Source organism: Cupressus sempervirens, chromosome 5 (genome assembly GCF_028749045.1).
Source record: "Cupressus sempervirens isolate cs-2001-9-10 chromosome 5, ASM2874904v1, whole genome shotgun sequence".
NCBI classification, from domain to species: Eukaryota; Viridiplantae; Streptophyta; class Pinopsida; order Cupressales; family Cupressaceae; genus Cupressus; species Cupressus sempervirens.
Window position 1 is genome coordinate 455,239,188 of NC_143122.1, and position 21,045 is coordinate 455,260,232.

Consider the following 21,045-nt stretch of genomic DNA (forward strand, 5'->3'; position numbering starts at 1 on the left):
CAGTAAACCAATGATGCCGAGTTGTTGCATTATTTGTTAAGACAAAAGATTTGCCAAATCAGTAACAATAAGTTTGTTACATTGAATTTTGTGAATTAGTTGGATGATAAGGATGATGAGTAGATGTCACAGAATTTTATGTAAGCCATGCAAACCAATTCAAGGAAAATGTTGATGGACTTATCATGAAGTTTTTGGAAGAAACAATTTAGAGGGAAAACAATATTGTTCTCCTAGATCAAATCAAGTTGATGAGTGGGAAGATTTGAGTAGGAAATGAAGAACAAAACTTATTTATAAGGAGTTACAGGTCAGAGATTAGAAGAGCGAGGATTGATTTGGTCATAAGTGTGGTCGTGTGAAGAAGCCAAGAGAAGACTAGTGTGAAGTTATAGGTGGTTGGGGAACTACTTAGGTAGGATTTTTTTTTAAGTAGAAAAAATTATTGTAAGATGGTTCTTCTCCCATTTCATAGGTCTACTTTTGAAGGAAAGGGAAGACAATTTTAGGTTTTCAAATTTGTAACGAGAAAGGGTTCATTCCTCTATAGATATAAAATCAAAATTGCTTTTGTTTAAGTATTTATGGTTTAAACTTTGAACATGTTTTTTAGAAGTTGTGAAAAAGTAATATAAAATTATGCAATTTTATATGTTGAACTTTCTAGAGTATTTACTATTTTTTAATCTATAGTGGTTTATGTTCTTGTGGATATCAATCACTTGTGAAATTTTTGGCTTTTCTTTTGTTGCATATTGGAAATTATTTTTGGAGTTTAAAGGTTATGAGGGAGGAAGTTAAACTATTCATTTACTCCTCATTTTAATATTCAGTCGTGTTGATAAATGGATGTTAGTGTTCCTTCATTTCCTTTTGGGTTAAAGGCATATCAAAAAATTATTTATTTTGAATCAAAAAGAGGGAGTCGTACCTTTCTTTCAAAATTCAGAGAGCATTTGACAAGATAATTTCAAGTGATTCTATTGTTGGTTTTAGATTTTGTCTTTCTTTTTGGGTATTCGAGTCATTTGTGAAGGTGTTTCTAAGAGTACAAACTTGTTTACTAACACATCATATCTTCATAAATTAACCTATATATATATTTATTTTTTTCTTAGTGAGTGTCAAGAATAAGGGTCATTCTTAATGAGTGACAAAAGTAAGGATTTTCTTAAGGAGTATCAAGTAACATGAACACTCTTAGAAAGTGTTAATAGTAAGGAAATTATGTCAATATTGTACCATGGATATACTCAGTGAGAGGAAAATCTAATGAAAATTTTAATTTTTAGAAAGGAGTAAAGAGAAGACTCTACATCTCTGAAGGATTGTTCATCCTAAAAGAAAGTGACACTTAGCAAGAGGAGAATTACAACTGATCCAAAAAAATTAGACAAGTCATTTCTTTTTATGTTGATCATAAATAAAATGATTTAATATAAGTGTATGTATTAAAACTCTAACCTAAAGTTGAAATTGTCATTTTAGGATTGGAGTTGCACCCAAGAATCACATTGCTTGAAGACAAGAGATTTTGGAAAGGGCGGACTATAATGTCCCCTCTTCTAGAGTGTAGTGTAATGATAATAAGAAAGAAATAATAAATAATTATAATTAAAATATATTAATTTTGATTAAGGAAAATAGTCTTTAAAAGGGCCTTGAAACTCGAACATAACAAAGATCAGTCTACAACAAAACACATAAGGCTAAAAATAGAGCCAAAAAGAAAAAGGAAAGAACATCTCCCTAAACAAAGATACAAATAGAAGTAAAGCTAGGGAGAGATGCCAAAAAACTAGGGCAAACCACAAAAGGCTAGGGTGGTCAGACAATGTCTCTTAGCATTTTAGCTGCATTGATATCTAGCTTTGACAACTTGCCTACTACCTCCTTCATCTCAAAAAGCTCTTGGTCTAGGGCCAGGGTGTCCTTTTTCCTAGTTTTGGATCTAGTTCACTTCCTTGCAATTTCATCCAAAGTCCTATCCTTTAAACTATGGGTGTTAGGGTCCTACTCCTTGTTGATGCTTTGGTCGTCTATATCGTGATTGAAACTCTTGGTGTTCTCATTGTCCTTGAGGATGCAAGAGCTCTATTCAACTATACCTTGCATTGTCCTATCCATCGCATGAGTCCTATTATTGACTTCTTCCACTCTTCTATCCATGCTTTGTTCATCCTCATTGACCCTATTCTTTAATCTATAGGTCTCCCTTTCTAGAATGCTCATTCTATGTTTGAGGTCAAGGATTTCATAGAAAAGCCACTTAGTGGTACGAAAGTTGTCCACAATGTTGTTTTTTGCATTGTTAAGGACATCCATATCTAGGTTCTCCTTAGCAATGTCACTGACAACGACCAAAGCAAGATCAATCAACTCCTTTAGCTAGATTATGCCCTCTTCATTTTCTTTGACTTGAGTTTTGATTAGCTCCCATTTGATGCCCATATTAGCTGAAGGAGAGTCAAAGTTCCACCACACCACCTTCCTATCCTTTCCTATGACCAAGCATCTGTAAGTGCTAGTGCCAAAATCCTTGAAGCCTTGTTCAAGTTCCTACCTATCATTGGGCTCCCCTTCCACCTTCTCACTCTTCTCCCCCTATTTGTCCTTGTTTTCATCTAGGGTTTTCCTTTTCCAATTCCCTAACACCATGGCCTCCTTTTCTTTGCTTGCCAACACTTTGATAGTGATGGTTCTCTTACTTTTCTTTTATTCCTTACCCTCCCCTTCCCTAATTTTCTCCTCTACTTCTGTGCTATCTTCTCCCATTTCTGTCCCTTTTGCCTGTTCATTGTAACCCCTATTTGACAAAGTGTCAATGTCCTGTGAGGGCTTGGGGAGCACATCTTTCTCCTTGCTATCAATTTTCATGGTTTTTTTTTCCCATGCCACACTATAGGGACTCAGAGTCCTCCAAATATGTCAGCATTTCAATACTTTCCTCTATATCTAAAGGTGAATAAATCTCCTTAGACTCATTAGAATCCCCTTTTCTTTTCTTTCCCTCTTTCCTATATTTGATTTTATTATTTATAGTCCTAGATTTGAAGTATTCATAAATTAATAGTAGCAACCCCTCATGGAGTGCTAGATTCCTAGTTTTCTTTTCTTGATACTCATTAATATTATCATTTATGGAAGAGTAAAGGTAGAAAGGGATAGATATTTTTGCCCCATACCTAAATTGGTTGAGAAGAACAAAGTGGGAAGTACATATGTGATCAAACCTAGTATCAAGATAATATATTTGATAATAGCACAGAGCATGAATCTCCATAGAGGTTTGATGGAGCTCAGGAGATAATGGGTACCTCTCTTCACTAGTGCTTATTTCTCCGCTTGGTTCTTAGTGAACTCTACCAACACTTTCCTAGATACGTTATGGCCTCTGTAAAATTTCTTGCCAATAATAGGGATGCCAGTAATCAAGGAGATAATCTCTTCCACAACAAAGAACTCCACCTCGTTGATATTGACCATGCCCTTGTTCTAGTTTCTAACCATAATTTTGGTTATAGAGGGTTTCCATCCATGGAGGCATTCAATATAATTCATAATTTCTCCTTTCTTTAGGATGTTCCACACCTTGGATCATCTTCTCCACTTCTGGGCTTCATCCTTTGGCTCCCTCCTGTGTCTTTCCCCAACCATGGTGTTCTTCTCAATGCAGTCTCTGTAATCTATATCGAAACCCTTCAAAACTTGCAAGCCTTCAACTCCTCATTTTCTTACACCTTTTTCTGCCTTTTGAATTTGCTTCCCACAAGCAGTACATGACATAGGTTGATGGATATTGTAGATATGGGAAGTACGGGAAATATTGTACTTCCACCTCACAACTCTGCACATTCCCCATAAATCATTGATTATCATAACAAATCCACACATATTATTTCTGACCACAACCCGCAACTTAATAACTTTCATTATGTCATTTAATTATACCAAATCTACTTAGGATATGATCGCTTTTGATGACCTCATGAAACTCTGATGGGATATCATGTCCATCCATCCAATTAGCTAACTTTTTATACTTGACTGTCCAATTCATCAACCTATTTGCCACATTGTTGGCCTCATGGTACTCATGTGCCACATAGGTTTTTTCAAAAGTTTGAAGATTCTGAATGCATTCATCAATAATATTTGCAGTAGTCCAAGTAGGCTTGTTCTTCCCATTAAGGCAATCAATTATGTTTTTAGAGTCTTCTTCCAACCATAGGTATTTCACTTCAATTTCTTTTCCTAAATTGATTGTCTAGTGCACCACAATGACCTTTACATAATTATTAGTTTGAAATCCAAGGGGTGTAGTGATTGCAATAATCCCTTTCCCATATGCATTTCTTATGATGCCACCAACCCTAGCCTTTCCAAGGTTTCCTTGGTTGCTCCATCAAAATTAGCCTTATGCTAGCCCTCAGGTGGGAAAGACCAGCTACAACCCTCCCTTTTTTCTTTGACCCTTGTATTAAGAGGGGGGATGGGACCTTTGTGAAAAACCACTTTGGCATTAGATTCCTTGTCCCTAAAGATTCAGTTGTTCTACTCTTTCCAGACCCCCCAACACACATGAGGTAAGGCCCATATCCAACATAGCATTGAGACATTTGTGAAAAACCACTTTGGCATTAGATTCCTTGTCCTTGTATTTTCCAACATAGCATTGAGACATTTGTGAAAAAACACTTTGGCATTAGATTCCTTGTCCCTGAAGATTCAGTTGTTCTACTCTTTCCAAACCCCCCAGCACACATGAGGTAAGGCCCATATCCATAAAGTCTTGGAATCATTATTAGCCATCCCAAATTGCCATTAAATGGAGAGCTATAGAATATTGGAAGGAAACCACCAAGCTAGGTTGAAATAAGACATGAAAAGAAACTAGATAGAATTAATGAAGGGATAGTGCATAAACATATGGTCAACACTCTCACTATTATTTTTCAATAAGATACATCTATTGGGCATCATGTTACCTCTTTTGGTGAGGTTATCCACTATGAGGATACAATTTTGGAGCAAGATCTAGAAGAATATGTTAATCTTTGGAATAAGGCCCAGATACCAAGCTTTGGCCCATATAGGGGCCTGGCCCTGTAATTGCAAAGTCTCATAACTAGAGGCCATAGTAAAAAGACCATGTACAGTCTCCCCCAAAACAATGGCATCTTTATTGTGGATAAAGGAATATGTCTAACCATGTCCATTAGTGGCTTCAACTCCTTAAAAACCTCTGCCAGGGAAATCCACCCATTGTGAATTTTTTAGTCACTCATCCTGCTCCCAAAACTTTCAATACAAACATTAGCCCATCTATTGAAAGCCTCATTTTCCTAGAGAGGGTCTAAACTGAGCCAGTCAGCAAGCCAAAAGTTAATATCTTCCCTATTTCCCACATTCCATTTGGCTTTCTCAAAGGATACATCCCTAGTTCTTATAAGACCTCTCCAGATGGAAGAGCCTCTAGGATCAGAATCCATGTTAATGAACTATTTAAGATTGAGAGTGTTAGCATATTTGGACATCAAAATATCTCTCCATTCACATTTTTTGTTGAAAATTCTCCAAATCTTTTTGCTTGAAGAGCTAAGTTGAACTGTTTTAGCTTTTGGATCCCCAGACCCCCTTGCTTCTTAGATTTGTAGATGGAATCCTAGGCCACCAATGGGTATTTCTTACACTTATTAGTGCTTGACCACATAAAGTTCCTTTGAATAGCTTCAAGGTGGTTAGCCACCTTGGAAGGAATAGGAAAAAGGCTAAGAACATAAGTTGGTAAATTCTGTAAAGTAGACTTAATCAGTATCACTTTACCCACCTGGCTCAAAGTAATACCTTTCTAACCAACAAGCTTCCTATTGAATCTATCCAGAAGATTATCCCAAAAAGTGTCTGGAGGTTTAAACCCCAAGGGAAGCCCTAAGTAAATGGATGGAAAAGATCGAATGTTACACCCCAAAATATTTGCTATTTTCTTCTCTCTTCTTACTGGGGTATTGAAGAAAAACACTAAGCTCTTGTCCCATTTAATGAGCTACCTAAAGGCCCTAGATTTTTTAATAGATCTAGCATCCCTCATCAAGGACTCACCCTCGATAATGGTATCATCAACAAACTATTGGTGAGTAAACACAAAAGGACTAGAAGATAGTATCAGACCCACCAAATCCCCTCTACCCCTTTTGGAGTAAATGAGCCTACGTAGGCCTTCAGCTAGAATGAAGAAGAGGATAGGGGATAAAGGGTCACCCTAGTTAAGACCCTTTGAAGGTTTAAAAAAATTAAAGGGGGCCCCACTCATAAGGACAAAAAAGGCAAGAGTGGAAACTAGTTTGGAAAACAACTTCTTCACTTTAGAATTGAAACCAAAAGCTTCAAGAATTCTATCCAATAACCCCTAGTCCACCTTGTCATAAGCCCTAGAAAGATCCATCTTGAGAAGAAATCCTTCTTGCTTCCCCACCTCCAAAGAATGGATAACTTCATGGACCTCCATGATAGAATCTAGAATTTGTGGGCTAGGAACAAAGCCCAACTGTTGGGGTGAGATGATCTCCAGAAGAATTTTGATAAGCCTGTTAGTACAAATTTTCACAAAGATCTTATAAAAAGAGTTGCAAAGACTAATAGGCTTGAAATAACTAATGGTATCTACCCCAGTGAGTTTAGGAATTAGAACTAGAAAAGTAGCATTAACTTCTTTCAGTAGGTCTCTAACACCAAAGAACTCTTGGACAGCTTTAACAATATCAACATGAATAATATCCTAGTACAATTGAAAGAAGAACATGAGGAACTAGTTAGTGCCAGGGGCCTTCTCAGCCAGAAGATCAAAAATTGCCTTTTAAATTTCATCATACTTAGGGATAGCCAGTAAGTCCCAGTTCTGAGCATTACCAATGATTTTAGGAATGGAGTTAACAACCTCATTCTGATCCTCTACATCCTAGTTGAGATCTTTCATAAGAATCGATGAGAAATACCTAATAGATTCCTTTGCTATCTCATTATCTTCTTTTAAAGTATCATTACTCTTTTTGATCTCACTAATTTTCTTGGCTGCACAATGTTTCATAGTGGATAGGTGGAAAAATCTGGAATTTTTGTCCCCTTCCTTGAGCCATATGGACCTCAACCTCTACCTCAAAAAAATTTCCTCCTTCCCAACAATATTGTGAAGCTCAGCCAGGATTTCCTTCTTAGAGTTAAGAATGTTATCATCATAACCCCAAGTCTGGATATTATTTTGCATCTCAACTAGGTTCCCCAAAATCCTCTCTTTGTCCTAAAAAATATTGCCAAAGTTAGATTTTTTCCATTTGTGGATCTCTAATTTTATCCTAAGTTTCTTTGTAACCTTATAAATGGTAGTCCCATCCACCTCAATATCCCATGACCCTTTGATTTTTTTATGCAAACCAAGGTGATTTGACCACATTTTTTTAAATCTAAAGGGGAAGGCCTTCTTTCTATTGATTTTATCAAGAGTAAGAGAAATAGGACAATGGTTTGATCCAAGCCTCACAAGAGAAGAAATCTTACAATGGAAGTTTCCTAGACAATCCAAAGAAATAAGAGCTCTATCTAACCTTACCTGAATGCAATCCTAACCTATTCTCCTATTGGACCAAGTGAACTTACAGCCCCCAAGGTCCACATCTAGAAGAGCCAGATCCCTAATCAAATCAGCGAAGTGTTGTCTACTTTCAACATTAGGTGGTAGCCCTCCCAAATTTTTAGAAGGTAAGAGAGGAGTGTTAAAATTCCCCATAATAATGCATTTGGTGTCACCTAAATTGACAACCAATTCCAAAATTTTGATCCAAAAAATCCTTCTGCTATTCTTGGTATTGGGAGCATAGAGATTCAACAAAAACCATCTCATCTAATCTTTGGGATTAAAAAAGTTCATAGGAAAAATATTACCTTCATTAAATATGATACTGGCCTCCAAAGAAACCTTCCATATGGTTAGCAGCCCACCCAAAGCACCCTCCAAGTTAGTAGCCACATTTTTCATGCCTTTCCCAAAGGATATCTTCTCAATCTTGTCCTTCTTCATTTTGGTTTCCTAGATTTATAAAAAAATTGGTCTATGGTCCCTTATCATATTTCTAACTATTTCTTGTTTGTGGATTCCATTGAGTCAATGAATGTTCTAGAAATGATCTTCATTCTTTGATTGGAGTGCATGATTCATGGATGGTCTTTGCATCCCATAAATCAGATTCTTTCTTGTTTCTTCCTTTCTGATTTGGTTCTTGATTTTTCTTCCTAGGGTGGTGGATTTGTTTCCAATATTAGCTTTCACCCTACTCCTAGTGGTAGTTGGAGAGACTAGGGAAGGATCCCTGCTATTTTTCTTTTTCTTCTTGACTGATATCCAAGGGTACTCATTGACCACCTTATAGCATCAAAGTGAGGCTTTAAATGAGAGAGGTGCCTAGGGGTAGTAGCAAAAAACCTTTCTAGGATTTTTTTCATAGTTGTAGGGGATACCCCTTTGATTCCTAAGAGAGAGGATGGTCCTGCAGCTCTCCAATAGGCCCTACTTGAGAATCTAGAACACAAGATAAATTTATCTCCTTCTCTTTGGTATCTAAAATAGAGCACTTCCCACTCTTCTCAAGAGAGGGAATCCCACCTTTCCCATCCATAGGGATAATGCATCCTGGAATAGTAGATAAATCATTGTTGTTTATAGAGTGATCCATCCTCTTAGATTCTTTGACATATGTTGGACTATTCCTATCCTTTGGTAGATCCCCCTTATCATTACCTCCTTCACCCTTGGGTTCTTTCATTCTAAGGCTTTTTCCTTCCACACCTTTCTAGGTGCACTTGCTTTATTCCTACTTAGTTTGTTTAGGGCTTTACTAGAATTTATGTTCTCTTTGAAAATTGGGAATGTCTTCACTTTATATCCTACCTTTTTGTAATGGAAGCAAGCAAAAATAACATTTTCATAGTCAATCTATTGTACCCTTCTTCCCAAATGAGACTAAAATTCAATCACTTGGGGCATATCTTGGCCCTCAACCACTAAACACATATTTTGGAATACACAAGTCTTTTCTTGGTAATAGTAACAAGATCATCTAAAATTAGTTCTCTAAAGGATCTGGCAATGCCATCAAAAAAATATTTGTGCCAATATTCTAAGGGCAGCTCTAATAGCCTTATGCAAATTGGGGCCTAGGTTAGAAAGTCATTATTTAGGTCAAGGTTGGAAGTCCACTTTTGAAGGACAAGATTAGACTTACCCATCGACTATTTTCCCATACGCACAATTTTGGAGTAGTCCTCTAGGCAAGAGAACTCAAAAGACATAAAACCTTTAGCCATGGCCGTTACTTCAACATACCCTTTTAGCACCCATTTGTTCTTTGCAAAAATACTTACCAAATCAATGTTTGGTCTAGGGCCAATAAATTAACCCACTAGGGTAGTCACCATACACAAGATGTTGTGGTCAATAATTTTAGTAGGCACTTCCAAAGTGAAGATCCCCTTTTCCTTATCAGATTTATCAATGATTTTGGGGAAGATCAACTTACCTAAAGGTTTGACCCCAAAGAGATTTTTCCACTGTCCCCAAGCCCTAGGGGCACCTCCTCCTGAAGACCTAGGAAAAGAATGAAAGAGATTATTTTCACCTAGATGTGGCTGCAGATCACATGGGTCCCCATCCTCTGTAGCATCGACATCTTTCTCGTCTTTGTCCTGCTCTGTCCCTATGATCTGATCACCATTTCCCATCTTCTATATGTTCTTGCCCAACTTCCAATTCAAAATTCCATCTTGCTCCACTCCACTCACCGTCCTCTATCGAAGGCTATTAAATTTTATTAACTATATTAATTTATTAAATAAATAATAAAACATTATAATATATAAATGATCTAAATCAATTATAGAAATCAATTATCAAATGTCCAGATCAATGATAATATATATTACTATTATTATAATACAAAAACCACACAATAGGGGTATACCTCACACGACACTTAATAGATCAATAAAAAATTCAATTCAAATATGAACAACAATTATGAGAGAAATAAGATAATGGTTCAAATGTATGTTATGTGGAGATATAAAGGGAGTCAACTTTGATAGGATTACACCACTTGAAATAATGCAACATGGAAGGCAATGTATATATCACACCAATAATGAGTAGAGACTGAGGGGCAATAGGTCTATTTATTAGTCAAGAGTATTAGGAGAAAAGGGATAGCATATAAAGAATATAGTGGAGAAAACATCAATATTAGACCAGGCAAAGTTCTAATAATGCCACATGAAGATATAGAGCATATCACTTAATTGACACTGAGGAAGCCACAATCATCAAGAACTTGCATAACCATGACAAGTTTGACACACCATTTCCTATATCATGATGATAATTGTCTACAAGTCAATATGATTAAGCGATCATATAGTCAAAAAGAAAAATATGAATAAGGGGAAGATCAATGATGAGGAGGAAAATGGGGGGAACATAGCATGAAGAATGGGAGGAAGAAGCAAACAATATTGTTAGCAGACCATTACATAACATTACGTTTAAGGATTGACTAAGATATCTAGAAAGTATTGAGAGTATGCAATGGATGCATTCACAATAGAGTCAATGATACAGAGAGTACTGAGAGATCATTATAGGAGGAAATCCAAGGAGAGAAGAACATGAAGAGAAAAGGTGATAAAATATAATATGGTTACATTGAATCAACCTAGTCCAAAAAGTGGTGAAATTATTTAAGACAACTATTATATTTGCCACAAAAATTACATAATTTGTCTCCATCATATTATGCAGAATTTGGAAATGATGGGATAAATGATATCATTAATTTATTTTCTAACAAGCCTAGCAATTGTAAATAAAGAATGGATTATGAAAGATCAATTATCATAAGAAGAATCATGATAGGGGAATCTATCTTCTACCATCTAATGAAAGGAATCAATTTCAAAAATCAAATTAGAAAACCATACACCATTATTACTTCTTATGAAGAGCAACACAAATCATAACATATTATTCTAATGAAGACATAGATAGAGATATAAAGAATTCAAGGGTAGATGAAAACTACAATACATTCTAGGCAAGGGGACTTACACACTTATGCATTTTTAGTGTTTCTAGAGTCAAACGAAGATAAAGAAGTCAACATAAAAACTGTTAGAAATGAATTGAATAGGTGATTGAATCAACAAAGGAATATATAAATATATTTAAGCAATTGACAAGGTTCAATCAACAGTTGCATAAAAGGGAAAAACATAGAATCCAAATTTCTTTTTAACATCTATATATCTAAAGGCTCTCACTAATATAGATTTAAATTCTATCAAACGAACATATAATTGATTGAGTGATACATCAGATGCATTAGTGAAGTGGAGTGGAGAATTGCTTAGTCTATTTTTGATTCTTAGAAATTATATTCTAACCTAGGTAGTTTTGTGGTGTTTCATCTCTAAATATATAGCATTTGGACTATACTAAGAAAACCAAAACAATCAAAGTACATCAACAAACCATAAGTAAGTTAGAAAAATAAGTATTTATATTACAGAAAAATTGTTTGAAATTTTTTCTCTCAATAGTGTTGAGCCGTCATTTTACATGATGCTTAACAATAGGAGTTTTTTCAAACTCCTCTCTTGAAAAGCTAATCTAGGATCAATTCCAAGGTTGTGGGTGATCTTGCAACATATTGAAATCTGCTCAATTGAAGATAAATGTTTTTGTTCATGAGGAGGCCTTTGGTGGTCCAACCAATTTGGATAAGATATATAACCTAATGTTTCAAAAGTAACCACAAATGAGATATATTTTTGTCATTTTCTATTTTATAATGAATGCAATATACAATGCAACTGTATGAATTCCTAATTTAACCAAGTATTAGCAAAACAAATAAAAAAGATAAGGTTATGAGAGATTAAAGAAAATAACTTGAAAGGAAAATTCCTAATGGACATAAACTATAGTAAAATCATGTCTGTGAGTTAAATCATCAAAAAGATTAGGTAGGAAAAAAATGAAAATAGGAGCAGTGCTTCCTCAAATCCACTGATATGATTGTCGATGGGAACTTAGTAAAAATTGTAAGATGTTTTTCTTCTCATCAAATTGAAATGCTATGAAAGTGCACTCATGTGAGACAAGAAGCTATGCAGGAACAATAGGGTGATATTTTCTCCAACTTGGTATGTTAGCAGAATTTGTCAACATGTGACAAACACCAAAACTAAAAGATAACACAATCAAATAAATACAAAAAAACCATTGGCTTCATTATAATTCATGAACATGCATCCACAAAAATAACACACTCTGGCAAGACTAACTACACTTAGAATGAGAGAATCAATAGTATATATTGTTGCTTCAAAATAATAACCTAGAATACATATTACATTCCTAAATTTATAAGAAATTGTCTCCTCAATTTGTGTCGAGAGTGAGAGATCTCTTCATAAAAAAATATATGATTAAATATAATTATATACAAACTGACTCTCTAAAAGGTGCTAAGTAGGTTTCCACCCTTTTTTATATTAATTAATGGGTCCATGAGCCTTTACATGACTTAAAAAAAGAAATAAGAAGTAGATAAGAAGAAGAAAGAGACAAGAGGATCTGATAGTCACTAGAAGCTCTAAAAATGGAAGCTTTCCTTCTCTAGGCACTTCTAGGAGTTGAAGTGCCATTAGAATGTGTTTTTGGTACATGGAAATCTCTAAATTGGAAAATAGTAGTTAACTATTGGTGCACTATTACTTCTTCAAAATTGTTGTTGCAGCTCTATAAATAGTGCACCTATTCACCTTGATGATAGGTTCAAAAAGTCCAAAATTTTCCTAAGCGTCAAAACTGAATTTCTAGCTTCTTGGTTTTGTACCCCTTTATAAAAAAGTGACATTTGGATGTTTTCTCTTGAATTTCTCTATAATCTTTGCTACTTGGAAAGGTTCCAAAAAATCCAACTCTTTATATTGTCTTAAAATACCTCTTCAATCTTAAAATGCTTGCCTAATATCCTTATTAGACGAAGCATCCTGAAAAGTTCTTCAGAATTGTTGAACAACTAATTTTACTAGCTTGAGATTTATTTTTGACTCATCTTCAAAAATCTCAAGGAAAGTAGCATCATAATACTTCTATGTTTCCAATATTTTCTCTTGAGTATGATCCCTCAACCTCTGAATATCTTCATGAAGTCCTTCCATGACCTTATTGTTGGTAGCTATCTTTTCAATCTAATCTTTGAGCTTATCAACCTCTTCCACTGTATACACCTCCATGAGCCTACAATACCTTTGAACCTTTATTGTTGTCAAAATCTATAGTACTTTATTCTAGGTGTGTACCTCATCCATTAACCCAAAATCCTGGTTCACTATGGACACCAATTTATCCACACTTGATTGAATGTAATTTGACAAGTTCAAATTACCCTATATTATTTGTGTTCCCTTATGTTCAAAATTGTCACACCATTTTTGACATGCTCCCAAAAATGGATCCATCTAAATTGTTCATTTTTCCCTTCCTCTCTAATGCCATAGCAAGAGTGATCTCTGGATGATTCGAGTCTATCGGTCCTACTATTCTATGTAGATAACCTCTCATAATCTCATTTTTCTTCTACAACATTACCAATTTTGACTCATTTCTATCCATGTATTTGAAAAATTCTTTTATGCCCATAGTGATCAAAAATTTTGTAGTATCTACTATGGGCTTCCCTAACAAGACTTCCTTAATTTGATAGTCTTTGGGAGTCAAATCTTTCGTATCATCATATGTAGGAGGGATGGCTATGTATACAAGCAAGTCCTCATATTGGTTCTTCATGATGAAGGCTAATGGTTGTGCATCACCCCATAGGTGGCTCAAGCTTCTTAATGGATCTTACTAGCTCCTTCATTCCCTCCTCAATAGTTACATTCAACTACCTCTTTTAATGAACCATTACCTCCCTCTTCAACCAAGCAGGTGTAGTGCCCATTAGAGACATATAGTTGGCTAAAGAGGGAGTTTACACTATAGGTCCCTTTCCCTTATCTGTCCTTTTTGGAGTCTCTTAAAATTGAGAAAGGTCACCAATTTGAGTCTATGTGTCTACCAAGACTAAAGTCCTAGTCTTTTTATTGTGAGGAGTTTGTTGAGGTTCCTCATGTATTTGGCACTCCTCTAATAATTCATCAATTGGCAATTATTGAGGTTCTTCTTCTTCAAATGCCTATTCTTTTGCTTCAATAGATGGAGGAAGTGGTGGTTCTGATCCTTTGTCCATAAATAACAAATCCTAAGATGGTGGTGAGTGTAGGTCAAAAGGTCCTTGAGGCAAAGGTGGTATTTGATTCTGATCCTCACAAAGGGGTTGACTCCTTGGAGTATCCCTTATTTTCTTCCCCACCATCTTAGTGTGAACAAGAATGAAATCAAAATCTAAGTGATTAAAGAAATTAGTCTCTTGACCCTCCATATCTATCATCCACTATTATTGCTCATCTTTGGAAGTTATAATCAAAAAAAGTTTTGTTGGACCAGATTGCAGTGTTAGAGTAGAAATATTTCTTCTTTCCTCTTCCAAGGCCTTGGTTGATCAAGTCCTTTGACTCAAAGGAACATTATCAAGTTGTTCTTCCTCTTCTTCTTTAGCCTCATGAATGGTTTTAGGTACCTATGGGGGATGAGAATTCTTTGTCTTCAATTTTCTCCTTTTCTAAGGCTCTCCCATAGTGAATTGAACCCTAGTTTTCTTAGGGGTTGAGGGGGAGGTATCTTTCTCTTTTTGCCCTTTCAGTGGCACCCTCTATTCTTTCTCTCCTTGTCCCTCCTATTTCTATTCTGGGGGAGGTCTTTACTTAGCCTCTTGGGCTTGAGCCACTAACTCATCTTGGAGTTTTACTTGTACTAGATTCTATTATGGTTGTTGAGGTAGTTGTACCTAAGCCACTTGCATCTTGTCTTTTTCTAGAGCTCTCCTCCTTTTAACTCCCATATCTACCTCAAAATACTCAATTTCCTACTCATTTCTATAAATCATTTATGGTTTTGCTAGGGATTAAGCTAGAAAAGGTGGCACTATACCTTTTCCTTTCATAGGTCATGTTTTGGATTGTATGGGAATAGCTTGTGGAACTGGATCAAGTTTGAATGGGTTCTTGATCCATTCCCTTGTCAACTAGAAAATGTGCTAGGCTCTACTATTGATATCTACATTTTCATCCCTACCAATCTTTGTATTCATTATAGGCTAGTCATATGTCTTGTCCATATTGTATAGTGGATCTAAGACATCTTTTATATCTTTTTTGATAGCCTTGTGAGGGATTTTCATCTTAAGCACCTTTTCTACTAAGTATAGAGTCATTCTACAATAGTCCCTTATTTGGAAATCATAGTCATCTATGGCATTCATCCAGTGATCTCTGGTGCGTCTTCGTGAACAAACTACCTCCCTACTAGATGTTGTACCATCCCAATATTATCAAAATATGGAAGAGGGGAGTTGTACTCTTCTAAGGTATATTGATCCCATTCTGAATCAAAGGTTGCTATATCCTATTTTTTCTTGACCTAAAATTTACCTATGGTTATTGGCCACACCCATGTCTTCTTGTGTCATTTTCTCACTTTTTCATATGCAGAAGTGAGTTGTCTAGCAATCTCCAACAAAATGAGTCTATCTAATAGATATCTTGGGAATTTCTTTGGGTTCACCTATGTTCCTACTACCCTTAGGTATGTGAATGTTTTTTATTGAATGTAGTAGACACCAATTTTTTTGATCCTTTTTACTGCCTCTACTAACATCCTTTTAGCATAATCATCCTTTATAAATTGGGTGATCACAAATATAAAATCTTCATTCACTATCCTATATTCCTTACACTAATCTAAGAGCTTCTTCTTCACTAGATATGAATACACCACATAGGGCCAAGTATTTTCATCTTGCATGCTTCCCCTTTTTTAAAGTCCTAGGTAGTCAATTGTCCTTGCTGCTAATAGGTACACTAAATATGATGTCATATAGAACTTGGGATTAGTCTTGACTCCCACCAGCTACTCATCTAGGTCATCACTGAGTATTGTGGCTCAATGAATAGGTATCTTGGCCAACCTAATCATTTTAATGAACTAGACCATCCCGATATTAAGATGTCCAACTACTGGTAAGCCCATGTCTTTACTCAAAAGTACTATGGCATATCCAATGTCATCCTTCATATAACCCCAAGTCATGTCTACTTTCCAATTGTGTGGCTCGTTGGTGTTTTGTCAATTAAAAATGATGATTGGATTATCTCTCGAGCCTCTTTCTCATTCTTATAGTACCATCTTTTTGCTCCCTCATAGGATATCTATATGTACCGATCAACTCTAGGCAAATGGAAGACATTCTCAATATTGTGAGGTTGGAGGTCTAGGACTATCTCACCTATGATACTCTTGACAACCTTTTCCTTAGTAACATAGTTGTCTAAAAATGCCATGAGGAGTTTAGAAGACTGCACAGATGTAGGATGTCATGCCACATTGACTAACCTTGATGTGATAAGAATTGACACCATTGCAAATCTCTCTTTAGGCTTTTTATAGATGGTGAGGAATACATTCCAATTGATATGTCCTAGCTCAACATCTCAGATTTCTAAATGTTTTTCCTAAATGTGAGATTTATTTGGTTCACCTTGGTATTTAAATAGTATCAGTTTGGGAGCCATATTTTCTATGAGCAAGGATGATGAGGATGCCATTTTATCTGCACACAAGAAAGGCATTAGTCCAAAGAGTTGCAATTAAACCTAAACACAAACCCTAATTATAAAAAAACCTAGCCCAAGGTACAAAAATAGTTGAAAACCAATTCAATCCCCCCCGTAGGCCTAGAATGAAAAATAGTGCACCTTTTGTACCTTGACAATGCACTAGGTGTGCTTAATGACCCCTAAATGGTCATTTTATGTGCAGTTGTGCACCAACACACCTACACACCTTGATAGGGTGTGCACATGTGCATGTGCACTATTGTGCATTTGCATGTGAAAAAGGGGTGACTTAGAGTCTTCTCTTTCTTTTTTACACATTAAGGGTGAACACATGCACACCTTTATGGGGTGCACATGTGTGGACCCTTATGTTATGCCTAAGTGTTAAAAAGGGTACATATTGTGTGCACCTTGGGGAGGTGAGAACATGAACACCTTTCCTTGGGTGTCATCTAAAGTTTGGGAAAGAAAAGTGTGCACATGTGCACCTTGGATATGTGTACATGTGTGAACCTTTCATAGATATTCTTTTAGGTTTGTTTTCATCTTAACTTTTCTTTTTTATGTGGACAAAGGTGCACACATGTGCGCCTTGGATAGGTGTACATGTGTGCACCTTTAGTGTCTTAATGTTTGTTGTGTTTTGAAGGTTTAATGTGCACCTATGGATGTGTGGAGGTTGAGTCAAGGAATATATGTTGAGAATAATGAGGAGAAGGGAGAGGGTACCCAGGCTTATATAGGAGTGGGTAGGTGCACACCCTTTGGAGGTGTGCACTTGCACATGTTGAGAATAATGAGGAGAAGGGAGAGGCTACCTGGACTTATATAGGTTTGAGTAGATGCAGACCCTTTGGAGGTGTGCACATGTGCACATCTCCAAGAGAGATAAGTGCAAGCTTACATATTTAGTGCACATGCACACCTAGAATGGGTGTGCATGTGCACTAGGTGTGCTAGTGCACCCTTTTGCACTAAAGGACCCTTAAACTCTCAAAATTCTTAGTTCTAAGCTTTCCAACTATGTGAGTTAGAGACAAAGTCTAGACTCAAACTCTAGAAGGAGTCCCAAAATGACACAAGCCCTAGACTAGGGGTTTGGGTGACAACATTTACTAGGGGGTCTTAATTTATAAGAGAAATGAGGCATATGTTGAGAAACCACAACAAGTATAACATATCATAAATAATTTGAGAACACAGTATCAACTTGTATGACATTATCGATTGAAGAATAGTGACATCCAAATATCAAACATAGTAATTATAATCTATGTTATTGACAAGGGAAATTATAGTATGTGTAACAAAATTTTCACTGACCAAACAACAAGGTGAATGAAGAAATATAGTATTAATTGAGTTATTATAGTGGTCAACAAGAACCTAAAAAAGAAGAGTTTAATTTTAGTGTTGATTGAGTAATCTTAGTGTTAACTGAGTTATGAATTGTCTAAGTCATAGTGTTCAACAAGCTTGAACATGAAGAATAAGTTTAAAAAAGATTTAATTTGAGGCCAACATTTGATGAAGATTAAGAATTTTTGAGAAGATCAAAGGATAAAGTCAAATTTAGATACGAGATATATAGCTAGGAACATGTAATCAAGATCAGATGAAGAAGATTTAATAGAGTGAAGAAGAGCACAAATTTCAAGGTGGAACTATTTTCCAAGTGACTAAATTCATTGAGTCTAAGTTCTACAATCGTGATTGAGGGACAAAAATTGGAATATTTCGGAAGGAAAAAGTTATCTATTTATGGAGAAGAACAAGATTGTTTTTGTTTTTGATTATGAGAGAATTTCTATATTTAAGAAGAAGGAAGATAGAAGGTGAACCAAGTAGAATATAATTATGAAGATCTCATTAGTTCCTCAAGTTGTTGGTTAGAAAACCTATGAGCCTTGCTTGCCCAATATTGGGTAGTCGAACACAATTTGGCCAACAACTAGGATTGACACTCAATGATAAAATCCTCTTCACTTTAGGATCAGTATACAACATAGAATTCTTAGGAATGAAATAATGTCTCCACTTCTTCAAATCTTGAACAATAACATAAAAATCTTGATCATACAAAAAAAATTCCTTTTAGCATCATTCAACTTCTCACTAAAGAAAGTAATAGGTTTACCTTCTTGGCTTAATACAACTCCTATTGCACTGCCACTTGCATCACATTCAACTTGAATTACCTTATTGAAATTAGGCAAAGCCAACATAGCTAACTCAGTAACCTTTTGTTTCAAAGTCTCAAAACTCTTATCAGCTCCATGTGTCCACTTGAATTCATTTTTATCTCCTCTCATTGTCTTAGTCATAGCATTACAAATAACACTAAAAGTCTTTATAAACTTCTTGTAAAAATTAGCCAAACGATGAAATGATCTAACCTCACCCATATTCTTAGCTATAGGCCACTCCAAAATTTCTTTAACCTTATCAAGATCCATTATCAAACCATCTGCTGAAATAATGAATCCCAAATACACAATCTCCTCTTGCATGGAAGAACACTTTTTCAGATTAATCATCAACTTCTCTTTCAATTGCTGCAAAACTTGTCTAACATGATCAATATGTTCTTCCTTAGTCTTATAAAAAATTTGAATATCATCCAAATAAAAAATCACAAAATTATTCAAAAATCTTTTTAGAACTTCATTCATCAACCTCATGAAAGTACTAGGTGCATTAGTCAAACCAAAAGGCATAACCAACCATTCATACAAACCATCTTCTGTCTTGAAAGGAATCTTCCACTCATCACCTTCTCTAATTCTAATATGATGATAGCCACTCTTCAAATCAATCTTGGTAAATATTTTTCCCCACTCAAACAATCTATTATGTCATCCATCCTCGACACAAGAAACCTTTATTTTACTGTGATCTTGTTAATAGCTCTAGAATAAGTACACATTCTCCATTCTCCATTTTGCTTAGGTGCCAATACAATAGGTACAATACATGCACTCAAAATTTCTTTGATTAATCCCTTCTGTAGTAATTCATGTACTTGTTTGTTAATTTCTTCATTCTTTGTAGGTGTCAATCTATATGATGCTTTGTTTGGAAAACTAGCTCCAGGAATCAGATCCATATAATGACTTATACTTCTTACTAGCAGTAAACAATAAAGAATATCCTCTACAAAAATTTCTTTATAATCATTCAAGAAAACTTTCAATTTCTTCTGGTACAAAGTCAATATTACCAATTTGTGTTGTCACTTAGTCATTACTAGCTTCTGCCATGATCTATAAACTCCTTGTTATGAATCAATTAGAATTTTAAGATTCACTAGGATACAAATTTAATACACAGATCATAATTGATGTTGCTTGTGAAATAAGAAAATAATACTTAGAAATGTGGAAAATAACTAAGTAGAAAGAAACATGCATCAAAAAGAACAAGAAAAGGATTTGATTTTAGAGTTCACCAGACTTTGTCTATGTCTCTAGGTCTGCAAAATTGCAAGATCAATTCCATTACTATGAGGCAAAACTCATAAATCACCATGGTCTTCTATGGAATTACAATCTACTACTTGTTTCCACATTGCAATGATAGGAATCTACTAGCAACATGTTTATGCTTTTACAATACTAAGCAATGAAACTGCAACTCTTTCTCAATGGGCATTAAGCCATTACAATAATGACTAAAAGGTCATGAGATTTTTCTCAAAGAATTTCCCTAATTTTAACTCATTCATGAGACCACTTAGTTCTCTAATTATTTACAAAAGAATTTAACTCCAAAATTCTCACAACTTAGAATTACCAAGACTACTCTAAGTTTGATTGTCCTTCCATGAGAAAATAATCCTCCTTTTATACACCGTTATTTCTTATTATGACTCTAACCATAATATTTGTCAAAATCTCCCAAATCACCCAATTTTACTAGTATCCTTGAAATTTATGACCCTTTTAATTTTGGGCTTACATTATAATGTCCAAAAAATATGGGGAACTCATTCAAAATTATATCCAAATAAATAACCTCCTTTCATGGCTTTTATAATTTTAAGTTGTACAAAACAAACCAACCCCATAACAAATAACAATATATATCCCCATTTTATAAAATAAAAATCATAATAATATATTGTTCATATTAACCACATATTATATTTAGGAGTATACATTACTTTTAAACTTTTTATATTATCAAGAGCATGAAATGAGGAAGATGGCATCATGATGATGT